The sequence below is a fragment of the Pseudophryne corroboree genome, chromosome 12 (assembly GCF_028390025.1).
Source record: "Pseudophryne corroboree isolate aPseCor3 chromosome 12, aPseCor3.hap2, whole genome shotgun sequence".
NCBI lineage: Eukaryota > Metazoa > Chordata > Amphibia > Anura > Myobatrachidae > Pseudophryne > Pseudophryne corroboree.
The window spans coordinates 148,154,692-148,167,682 of record NC_086455.1 but is presented as its reverse complement, the minus strand read 5'-3'; positions in this window follow the sequence as shown (position 1 = coordinate 148,167,682).

Sequence of the window (12,991 nt, the reverse complement as noted above, 5' to 3'; positions counted from 1 at the left end):
CTAAACCTAACCCCCCCCCTTCCTGCAGCATAACCTAACCCTCCCTCCCTCGCAGCCTAACCCTCCCCGGGGTGCCTATACCTAACCCTCTCCTCCCCCTAACCCTCCCTGGCGTGCCTATACCTAACTCTCCCCACAGCCTAACCTCCCCGGGGTGCCTATACCTAACCCTCCCCGGGGTGCCTATACCTAACCCTCCCCTCCCCCTAACCCTCCCTGGCGTGCCTATACCTAACTCTCCCCACAGCCTAACCTCCCCGGGGTGCCTATACCTAACCCTCCCCGGGGTGCCTATACCTAACCCTCCCCTCCCCGCAGCCTAACCCTTACCTCCCTTTCCTGGAGTGTAGCCCTAACTGTTCCCATGCGGCTTAAACCTAACTTCCTCTCGCACTCGTCTTAACTGTCCGCAGCCCCGGCAAAGCCTTGTTCAGGACTCCGTCACCAGGATTGTGATCAATGTCAGGATGCCGGCAGCGGCATTCCGAGCAGTGTCGGGATTCCGGCATTGGTTTTTAGATTGTTGGGATCCCGATTGCCAGGATCCTAACTATATATATATATATATATATATATATATATTGTGATAGAAGCATTGGTAAAGTGATATAGAGGAGATATGTTTGCCCCAGGTTTCTGATCTATGTATTTTAAACCCCCAGGAAATGACTGTTTCTGCTAAACAGACTTGATTAGAATTTGGGCTTTTAGTAAAAGCCGGATAATGGGTCCTGGGAGTACGAGATAGAAGGGAGGGCTCCACCCATAAAACCCATTTTAGGCTTTTTGGCATTCAGCCTGATTAATTAGTGTCTGCACCTGTAAGAGGCTGATGTAAGATGTGTCAGGGCTTGGGTCAGGATCTCACTACCTGGTAAAATAAGCAGCAGGCTTCTTATTAGACTATATATATATATATATATATATATATTATATACATATTTTATATATATATATATATATATATATATATATATTTACAGATGTGATTCAAAAGTCGCAGTACACCCTTTTGTTTCAAAAACTGTGGAGGAAATGGGAAAACTGAATATTCCAGAAAGGTATGGGTGAGGTTGGTTAACTTTTAGGGTATTTACCGAACATGGGCGCCATCTTGAATCTAAGTCAGTTTTTTCAAATGGGATGGGGGTCGTGTAACATGTCAAACAACATCAGAATTTGCTGAAAAGTTTATTGCTGCAAACAGATTGATTAGAAATAGCATTTATGGTTCAAAAGTTACAACACTTTTTTTGTCGCAGGTAACTGAAGATGGTTTTGACAAAAGAGGAGAGAATTGAGGTCATTTTGATGTCTAGAGAATGAAGTTTCCGTGTCATAGCTGCCGATGTTAACAACCGGCGTCCAGAAAGACCTCCAATTTCACATAACATTGTCAGGTGAATAATTTCCAAATTCCTAGAAACTGGGACTGTGGCTGACAAGTCACAGAATGGTCGACCAAAAAGTACTACTGATGAGACAACCTCAACAACAGTTTTGGCATCCTTCGTGAAGAGCCCACAACGCAGCACAATGCCCACACATTAAATTACTGTCCTTTATGGAGAACAGTTCCAACAAAAAAAGTGTTGTAGCTTTTGAACCATAAATGCTATTTCAAATCGGTTTGCTCAATACATTTTTCAGCAAATTCTGATGTTGTTTGCCATGTTACATGACCTCCTTTCCATTTGAAATAACTGACTTAGATTCAAGATGGCCGATTTAAAGATGGCGCCCATGTTTGGTACATACCCTAAAAGCCCACCTCACCCATACCTTGGAGTATTCAGTTTTCCCATTTCCTGCACAGTTTTTGAAACAAAAGGGTGTACTGCAACTTTTGAATCATACCTGTCACCTGCAAATCAAGATACACACACAAATATACTAGTTCAGTATATGTATTTCTATATACAATATATGTGTATATATATATATATATATATATATATATAGGGTGTAGTATGGTATGACCAGCATACCGGCACCGGGAGCCCAACCGCCGGCATACCGACAGTGTGGCGAGAGCAAAGGAGCCCCTTGCGGGCTTGCTGCGCTTGCCACGTTGTGGGCATGGTGGCGCGCCAAGCTATTTATTCTCCCTCCAGGGGGGTCGTGGACCCCCACGAGGGAGAATATATGTCGGTATGCCGGGTGTTGGGATCCCGGCGCCGGTATACTGTGCGCCGGGATCCCGACATTCGGCATACTGAAGAACACCCATATATATATATATATATATATACATATATTGTATATAGAAATACTGATACATATAATGAACTAGTATATTTGTGTGTGTATCTTGATTTGCATGTGACGTGAGTCTGGTTGATGTCATCATCCCATCTCTCTCTCCCTTACTTAGCACTTTGGGGGTCATTCAGGTTTGCTCTTTGTAGAACTTACTTTGTGCAGGACCCATTCTGCACGTGCGAGAATGGGTCCTGCAACATTGGAAGCAGGATGTAAGCTGACTGTCAGTGATATACAGTCTGCCGCTGTTTGGGGGTGGTGATAACCTCCGTTTGTGAAAATGGAAGCATGTTGTCACCATCTAGGGGGTGAGAAGAGGCCAGGAATCTCCATCGTAGGTTTCCTGGCCTCTGCGGCAGGTGGCTTGTGTGGCTCTATGGGTGCCGCAAGCCGCCCGATGGTGGGTGCTTTGATCTGATGCTGCATCCTAGGGTGCAGGTGGGATCACTTCTGCAGCAGAAGGCATCTGCATGTAATAGACGCCTCCTGCTGCATTAACATACAATGCTATCACTGCTGCGTCCGAAGAAGCATGAGCGATAGCATCGCCAACCACGCCTGAATGACCCCCTTTATCTTTTCATGTGGATGAGCAAGCAGCCAATTATATTTGACCTGGTGATCAATCCAATCAAAGCAGTGGGAAGCAATGCAGGAATGGCATAACGGCAACACCCTACATTGGTCTTCCTTGACCCCTGTGTCCGTCTAACTATCTCTGGTGCATCTTTGAACCTCTTATACCCCTTTCACACCAAAAAAGCAGGGTCTTACCCGGGAATACGGTCCCGGGATCATGCAGGGACATTCCCGGGTAAGTCACCTTGCATACCGCAGTCAGCAGCCCGGCATATTGCCGGGTTGCTGACGTCAGCGGTGACGTGGCAGGGGCGGCACTAGAGATCACATGATCTCCAAGCGCCGCCTGTACATAGAGAGTGAACGTGAGCTGGGGCGCATTGACCCGGCTCCCGTTCCCACCGCAAAGTGAGCCGGGTTGTCCCGGGTTCAACCCTGGTCAAGAGCCGGGTTGAAATGCCGGGGCATGGTTCCCGGGATTTTGACCCGGGACCCGCTCATACCGCACATGAACACGAGTTATGCGTGTTCATGTGCCAACAACCCGGGTTCAGAGGCGCTGGGGTGAAAGGGGTATTAGTTACATTTTTTAATTGTTTCTTTTCACTTTTTGAACATTTTCTGGCTGTGACTGAAACTTGCCAATGTCCATCTATTCCTCACACTCAGCTACCCTCAACTTTCATGTTGACGTCTGGGATCACCCACTGAGGGAAGAGGCAGCTGACTTGCAAAGGCTCTGGGATAACTGCCAGAAATGACTGAAGAACTAGTCTTATGATTGGGGCCAGAACACATGCATGTTACAGTAAGCGAGACATAAGATTCATAAATGGCAATAAGCTTTTCTTTTAAAAATAATAAATTGAAAGTTTAAAACTGGTTTATTTAAATTTTTTTGAGAGTAGCTCCTTAAGCCTTAACTACAGTAACCCAAGAAGTGAATGGTGGAAATATGGCATATACAGTCACAGAATAAGGGGTGCACTGCTCTCCAGACTTGTCGTGGGGTAACACCAGAACTCCTGAAGTGCATTGGAACTTGGACAGCTACAGCATGTGGCAGTGGTGCAAAATGTGCATCGCTAACTTCTAGGTTTGTTTTATTACAGTATGTTTAAAAGGTTGATAGCAAACATGACAGATATTTTGTCAACAGCGTGACTATAGCAACATGCAGTAAAATTAAATTATAACAATCCAACTATCATTCTCAATTGTTCATAGATATCTTTGTTTTCATCCCATTCGTCATCCTTTTCATCCCAATCGTCATCCTCGCATCTTATTGGACAGCAAACTTCTTTGTACACCATAGCAGCGATGTATTAGCTGGTAGCATGCATGGAGATCTTGGAAAAGTTTCTTGAAATGCCAGTTGTCCATCCAAATAAAAAAAATTGATTCTCACTCTCACTAACTACGTACCTGTGTTCTGTAAAGTTACCCAGTGGGCAGGTGTAACTGCAAAAACACCACCTAGAAGAATGTGCTTAAACCTTTAGATTGCATATGTAATAGTAGCAATTTCAAGAGTGTAAAAGGTTGTGTAGCCACAATTTGTATATTTACTAAGAGGCAACGTTTCAAACCTGCCATTTGTTGGGTATTCTGACTGCGTGATTTAAAAATGGCACCGCTATTATATGCAAAACACCTGGTTTTATTTTATTATTGTCCTTTTAAATAATTTTGCCAGAGTTGCCAACAAACGTCAGCTTTGAAAAGTCACCGCTTAGTAAGTATACCCCTAAATGTTACTGAATGTGTTTTACAGCTGGATCTTTGTAACGTCTTTGGAAGACATCAATCATTTTGGTGTTTACAATATATCTGCTTAGTTGTAATGTTATGCTGCTAAAATATACTTTATACAGTTATTCTATTCAGATTTGTTCAGATAATTTTACTTAAAAAATATGTAAAGTAGTCAGGAACTGTTGGCGTGTAGTATTTTCTATACAATATGAGGAATATGATGTAAAATGACTGTAGGAGATACAGTAGTTGTCAGTCATCCGATGCTGTAAAAGTAATACTGGAAAGATTTGTGTTTTGTATATAAAGAGCCTTTCTAACAGTTTCTATATACAGAATATCTTAGAATACTTATTTGTAACTACAGTACTACCCAAAGATCCCGTCTAAATACCTGTGCATGTCCTATCTAGTGTCTTCTGTAATTATCCAGAAGTACTGTACCTTTTGTGTTAAGGTGTAAGTAGCATAGGTACTGTACATACATATGTAAATTCACAAATCTGTTATGTAATATTGTTATTACGCACTTCATTAGGATGCATACTTTTACAGTACATGCATGTGAAGCATTTTAAGTAGAGATGAACGGGTTCGGTTTTACTCGGATTTACCCGAATCTCCTTATTGGCTATCGGACGTCACGTGTTTTGGATAGACAATAAGAAAACTCCAGGAAATAAGAAATGGCGATAAATCTGGCGTAAAGAACCGAGTAAATCCGAACCCGCTCATCTCTAATTTTAAGGTGCTTTCCATGTTTAACTTATTGTTACACTGTAAATGTATTCAATAGCAAACCAAACTACTGCATAACCATTCAATAATAGAATAGAATGTTCACGTATTATATAAACTATATATCAACATTCGTATGGTGTGTGTACCACTAGAGTGTCTAACTCTAACCTGTGGGGACTGGTGAGTGAGGCTACAGATATAGTGCCCATGGCAGACCACTCTATCAGTCAGCAGCAGATGAAGCTTCCTGCCCTTCAGGTCAATTCCTTCTTTTTCTACAGATATTTAGTTTACCTTCTCTAGTTTCCCATTATTCTAAGTCCTGGTGAACTCAAATGGACAGGAATGGTGACAATAGATTTCTATAGCTGTTGTGTCTTATATCAGGATGTACAGTGGGGGTCATTCCGAGTTGTTCGCTCGTTATTTTTTTCTCGCAACGGAGCGATTAGTCGCTAATGCGCATGCGCAATGTCCGCAGTGCGACTGCGCCAAGTAAATTTGCTATGCAGTTAGGTATTTTACTCACGGCATTACGAGGTTTTTTCTTCGTTCTGGTGATCGGAGTGTGATTGACAGGAAGTGGGTGTTTCTGGGCGGAAACTGTCCGTTTTATGGGAGTGTGTGAAAAAACGCTACCGTTTCTGTGAAAAACGCGGGAGTGGCTGGAGAAACGGAGGAGTGTCTGGGCGAACGCTGGGTGTGTTTGTGACGTCAAACCAGGAACGAAACTGACTGAACTGATCGCAGTTGCCGAGTAAGTCTGGAGCTACTCAGAAACTGCTAAGAAGTGTCTATTCGCAATTCTGCTAATCTTTCGTTCGCAATTTTGATAAGCTAAGATTCACTCCCAGTAGGCGGCGGCTTAGCGTGTGCAAAGCTGCTAAAAGCAGCTTGCGAGCGAACAACTCGGAATGACCCCCAGTATACAGAAGGATGTATTTTTTGGTAGAGAAAAATACCAAGTCACATAGGTGTATAAGTTTTTAATTTCAAAATGATGAAATCCCTAGGCTAAGGTTTTTTTTAACTGCAATCCTGAAAAATCACCAATAGATCATGGGGATTGGAGTTGAACACAACTGCCCTAGACTAAAGAATTGTGAGGATATACCTATAGCATATACGTCTGTGGAAAATGTCTTAAACCATACATATAGCTCAATGATTTACAGTGTAATAAATGCTAAATAGAAGACTGTACTACCCTTCTAAAACAAACTATATGCCTACTTGAAACAACCTACCGCAAGATCTATATCATGTAGATTAGAACATAAAGGAATTGTTATTCTTTGCCTTTTTTTGTCTTGTCAAATGCATTTGTACTTAATCTCTCTACCGTCATAGACCGTCTTTATTATACTAACGCTAAATATGTAAAATAAACTGTGCAGCTACCTTTGATGTAAGCTAAAATTGTTTTCAAGCAAAATAATTGGGTATTGATGCTACCCTAAGAAATATGAGTGTAGAGTATATTGTACCATTACCACTGTTTCTAGCGGGGTGTGAGGTACTTTCTGTTGCAGTCTTTCAGTATTATTGCTGGGTTGTAATAAAGAGTGCATTGTGCAGGCATACTGTAGATTCTGTACCATTAAGTACCTGTCCGTGGTGCTGAAACCTATATTTACTGTATTCAACTATTAGTAGTTACTCGATCACTGCACCAACACTGTGAGTGATTCACTACTTTGTATGTACAGTATTTACAGGAGGCACTTGCCTATGGGAATTCAAGTCTGTGTAAAATATGTACATTGGGGGTAATTCCAAGTTGATCGCAGCAGGAATTTTGTTAGCAGTTGGGCAAAACCATGTGCACTGCAGGGGAGGCAGATTTAACATGTGTAGAGAGAGTTAGATTTGGGTGTGGTGTGTTCAATCTGCAATCTAAATTGCAGTGTAAAAATAAAGCAGCCAGTATTTACCCTGCACAGAAATAAAATAACCCACCCAAATCTAACTCTTTCTGCACATGTTATATCTGCCTTCCCTGCAATGCACATGGTTTTGCCCAACTGCTAACAAAATTCCTGCTGCGATCAACTTGGAATTACCCCCATTGTTGGCAGAGCACATTTTAAACTAAACATACCAGCCAGTATTTTTCTTTAGTGTTTCAACCAGTCAATTTCCACTCAGTATAAATTAGCTTAGAGCTGTGTTGTGTCCAAATCCCACATCTTTGATCTATGAATAACAGAGGCATTGTGCAGCTGCCCGTAATTAACACCCCTCTTTTATATATTTCATATGGCACTGTCATAGTCCCTGTTGTTCACTTGCTGTTAATGTATTTATTTTTATTTATTTTAATTTCCATCCCATAGTTCACATGTATAAAGCTTTTGCCAATAAGCGGTTATAAAATCATGTAATATTGTAATCTGTAACAAAAATAAATCAGATGCATATTGTGAACATAAAGGGTCCATCCAATCGGGTGCGAGTTGGGTTCTGCAGGCCGTTCTCATGTCGAACTCCCACTGCAAGTTATATTTGCAATCCAAGTCCAAACTCACATTGATTTTCAAAATTACATGTTGTGCACACTCCCCTGAGCAAATGCAAAGGTCAGGAAAATCTTTATTTTAGGGGAAAAGTGTCAGTACAGTGCAGAACCTCTAGCGCACCCCTCCTAATGAATAATCATGCACTTTGAGGGACTTAAATAGTAGAACTTGGCCAATAAAAGATGTCAGATTTCAGGTAAATTTATCTAAAAAGCTCAATAATGGGTTAAATGATGTGGGACAGGTACCTGGAAGTGTACTGATGGGAGGTTTCTTGAACTTGCGGATAAGAGGTAAAAGTGTCCATTCTAATGTTTTACAAACTTGTATGAAAACACTGAGAAATCACTACACAGACTTTTTCTGTACTCCAAAATGCTGGACAGACTTTCATTTGATAAAAAGCACTAGCTGACTATGGTGGTCATTCCGAGTTGATCGCTCGCTAGCAGTTTTTAGCAGCCGTGCAAACTCTATGCCGCCTCCCACTGGGAGTGTATTTTAGCTTAGCAGAAGTGCGAACATTTTTATCTCAGAGCGCCTGCAAACATTTTTCGTGTAGTTTCAGAGTAGCTCAAAACCTACTCAGCGCTTGCGATCACTTCAGACTGTTCAGTTCCTGTTTTGACGTCACAAACACGCCCTGCGTTCGCCCAGCCACGCCTGCGTTTTTACTGGCACGCCTGCGTTTTTCCGAACACTCCCTGAAAACGATCAGTTGACACCCAGAAACGCCCCCACTTCATGTCAATCACTCTGCGGCCAGCAGTGCGACTGAAAAGCTTCACTAGACCCTGTGTGAAACTACATTGTTTGTTGTAATAGTATGTAGTGCGTGCGCATTGCGCCGCATGCGCAGAAGTGCCGATTTTTTGCCTCATCGCTGCACAGCGAACGAATGCAGCTAGCGATCAACTCAGAATGACCACCAATGTTCTGAAATATGATGTAGTTGGTTGGTTTTTTGTCAGATTACCCCACAAGCATAGTCATTAATGGTACCTAGTGAGCGTGACTGCAACAAAACCTATTTGTACTGGTCCTAAGGATTCCGGGGCAATTCAGAATAATTGGCTATTTGATAAATGTCCTGGAAAACACAGAAGGGAAAAGTATATATAAGTGGATCAAAATGCTCAATATTGCAACATCACCTTATGTTTACAGCAAAGAGGTTATTATAGAGAGGTATCGTGGGAGAAATGCAGACGTTAGACCAGAGGTTCTCAAACTCGGTCCTCGGGGGCGCACACAGTACATGTTTTGCAGGTAACCCAGCAGGTGCACAGGTGTATTAATTACTCACTGACACATTTTAAAAGGTCCACAGGTGGAGCTAATTATTTCACTTGCGATTCTGTGAGGAGACCTGCAAAACATGCACTGTGTGGGCCCCCGAGGACCGAGTTTGAGAACCTCTGCGTTAGACGTTATGTTCCTACAAGGTAATCGTGGGTACTACTGTTCTGTAGTTATAATAGACATGAGTACTTGATTGTCTATCTATGTTAGCCAGGCACAGCCAACAAATTAACAATTAGTTGGTCCTTTGTGCGCTGAGAACTACTATTGTGGTCACATGACCTCCTCAGATATTCAAAGTCATGTGTGTACATAGGGGGTAATTCCAAGTTGATCGCAGCAGGATTTTTGATAGCAATTGGGCAAAACCATGTGCACTGCAGGGGAGGCAGATATAACATGTGCAGAGAGAGTTAGATTTGGGTGTGGTGAGTTCAATCTGCAATCTAATTTACAGTGTAAAAATAAAGCAGCCAGTATTTATCCTGCACAGAAACAAAATAACCCACCCAAATCTAACTCTCTCTGCACATGTTATATCTGCCACACCTGCAGTGCACATGGTTTTGCCCAACTGCTAAAAAATTTCCTGCTGCGATCAACTTGGAATTACCCCCATAGTAAGAACATTAATTACTGTGATTGCTATAAAATCTAAATGGGATTGTGAGTTTACATAAACCAGATGTACTATTTTAATTAATATTCTTCAATTAATAGTAAGAAATTTTGCAAACTTTTTTTTTATTGCTCCCGTTATAGTTAAATATAAAATTCAGCCGCTCGAGTGTTTAAATGTTTTTCAACAAAGTAGAAAAAAAAACTTGTAAGTGGCCTGCAAATTTCTGTTGATGCGAAGTGAATGCGGGGTCCCACACTCAGTTGAACGAAATATCTAGGTCATATAGGTAAGAAATTATTTTATTATCCATTGGAGTATATATTTGTTTTCCCCACAGGAGTGTGCGGATTTGTGTGATAGTGATACAGCTTAGTTATAACTGTACCTAGGAGCAATAAACTCAAAATGAATTGCAGAACCCATTATAACACCACTCCCGTATACAGTAATACTAGTTAAGGATATTTTTTATTGCTTGTCCCCTAGTATGTGTGTAATATCCGCCATTAGCTTTTTAAAAAGTTATAAATAGATATGTTTAAGATTTAATAATAATTGTCTTTGGTCTTCTATAGAGTTTACAATAAACTAGCATTTGTTCATTATTATATTTGTGGTTATCTCAATGTCAACACTAATCAATCAATTCACTATCATGCAATCATGTTACTAATAATCTAATAATGTGTGTGCAAATATACACATATATATATATATATATATATATACTTACGTATGCACTGTATGTGCCCGGGAATTATATGCACATAGCTATAATATATATCCAGTAGGTAATAAAAAATATTTGTGCTTGTTGTAATCTCTTTGACGGCAGTGGCCCTGTCTCCTTTTGTCCATTTAATCATTTAATTATCAGTATTTATTTTTTGTTAACAATAAACTTTCAATATTATTCTGTAAAAAAATACTAATACATTTTGACACTACATAAATAAAAATAAACATCTACAAGCGTCAAAAATTATTTCCCACTTCCCACACACAGAACAATGGTGGTCATTCCGAGTTGTTCGCTCTGTAAATTTCTTCGCATCGCAGCGATTTTCCGCTTAGTGCGCATGCGCAATGTCCGCACTGCGACTGTGCCAAGTAAATTTGCTATGCAGTTAGGAATTTTACTCACGGTTTTTTCTTCGTTCTGGTGATCGTAATGTGATTGACAGGAAGTGGGTGTTTCTGGGCGGAAACTGGCCGTTTTATGGGAGTGTGTGAAAAAACGCTACCGTTTCTGGGAAAAACGCGGGAGTGGCTGGAGAAACGGAGGAGTGTCTGGGCGAACACTGGGTGTGTTTGTGACGTCAAACCAGGAACGACAAGCACTGAACTGATCGCACTGGCAGAGTAAGTTTCGAGTTACTCAGAAACTGCACAGAGATGTCTTATCGCAATTCTGCTAATCTTTCGTTCGCAATTTTGATAAGCTAAGATTCACTCCCAGTAGGCGGCGGCTTAGCGTGTGCAAAGCTGCTAAAAGCAGCTTGCGAGCGAACAACTCGGAATGACCACCAATGATACAATCTATACTGTAGCCAAACACCAAGAGATCTTCATTTAGCTACTGTGCTGTGTGTTCTCAAGTTTAACGTTCAAGAACTGTTTGGGGACACAGTGTCTGCTAATCAGCTAAGTCGCATATAAATTTGCCCTTATATAAGGAATACAGATACTGATGTTAACAAGATCATCGACCTCAGATGTAACCTTTTCTTTAAGAGGGTCTCTTCTTCCAGGAACATCCTCTTCATTGGGAAATACCTAGTGTTTGGATTTGAAACAAAATAGCATTCTGATACACAGAGGGGGATATCTATGAAAACTGATATATAAGTAGCAACCATCCAAAACAATGCTATAATCATCTAAGCCGACTTTTCAGAATTATTGGGGTGTCCCTAACATGACTGAAAAGTGGCATGCATAGACTGAATAGTGGCAGCACAAATATTAGGGGTGCTTAATCACTCACAGAGCTCCCCTTATGGCTGTAATCCTTGAATTGGGTACTATCACAAGGGGAGAAATTTATCAAACCTTTAACAGACTACAGGTGTAGAAGTTTCTTCTAGCAACCAATCAGTTTAGAGCTATCATTAAGTCCATTCTATAAAATGATAGCAAGAAGCTTATTGGTTGCTATAGGGAACTTCACTACTTGTCTCCTGTAGAAGATTTAATGCATCTCCCCCTAATTATCCAATTTCAAGTATAGGTTTGAAAGTGTAAGAAAAGACTGGATTGATTGTTATGGCTTACATTTTTATACAGTTACATGTCAGCCAGTTTTCAGAAATGTCCCCCGTTCTACCCTAAGAGTGTTCTCCAGAGACAAATTGTATGATCATTGTTGGAATTTTAATCTCGGTCACCCCTTCCATACACTGCAATATGTCTCACAGTTGGGCTCCGACTTTGTAGCCAAATTACTTAAATTTAACCATTTTTTTAATGCTTCACACTGTTTATTTTTTGTTTTCAAGTAGAAAAATATTTCTCATACATTCAAAGTGGTACACAAAAGAAAATGAGTGGGATAACTTTTTTCTGTTTTTCTTCGTTATTTTTCGCTCGTATTTTCCGATAGCACCATATCGATACATTCTTTACGTAAACATCCTGAGCACTTTCTTAGAAAGCGAGACCAGAATATATTCATTGTCATATATTTTAAATATATATATAAATATATAAAGAGAGAGGAAAAAAAAGAAAGAGAGAATTTGGTGACTCTGTGTTAGCCACTGTGATGGGATGAAATATTTTAGAGTACACTGAGGAGAGTTGGGCATGGCAGGATTTAATAACTGTGTTCACAGATGTAATGATAGACAGATTTGTGGGAAGAGCAAAATAGGGTCTGTAACGCTTTCATTGTGATGATTCCATGCAACACAAGGTGTTGTACGCCCCTTGTGACACTGAATGGTTTACCATATTATTAATGAGTAGGGCCACTGGAACTCACCTCATGTCTCCAGAGATACATCGTATCATTGAGGTAGGTTCCGCTGACCCTAATAACCTTTGAGAAAACAAAATAAAGTAAAAAGACAAAATGTGTATGTGTTGACATTAAAATATGAGTTCAGCTCCCCCATGAATTGTGAATGAATGGAACAATCTAAGACCTACATTGACAGGTGGGAGGGAGAGTCTGTGAACTTGACTGGATGGAGCATTTTGATTGGTT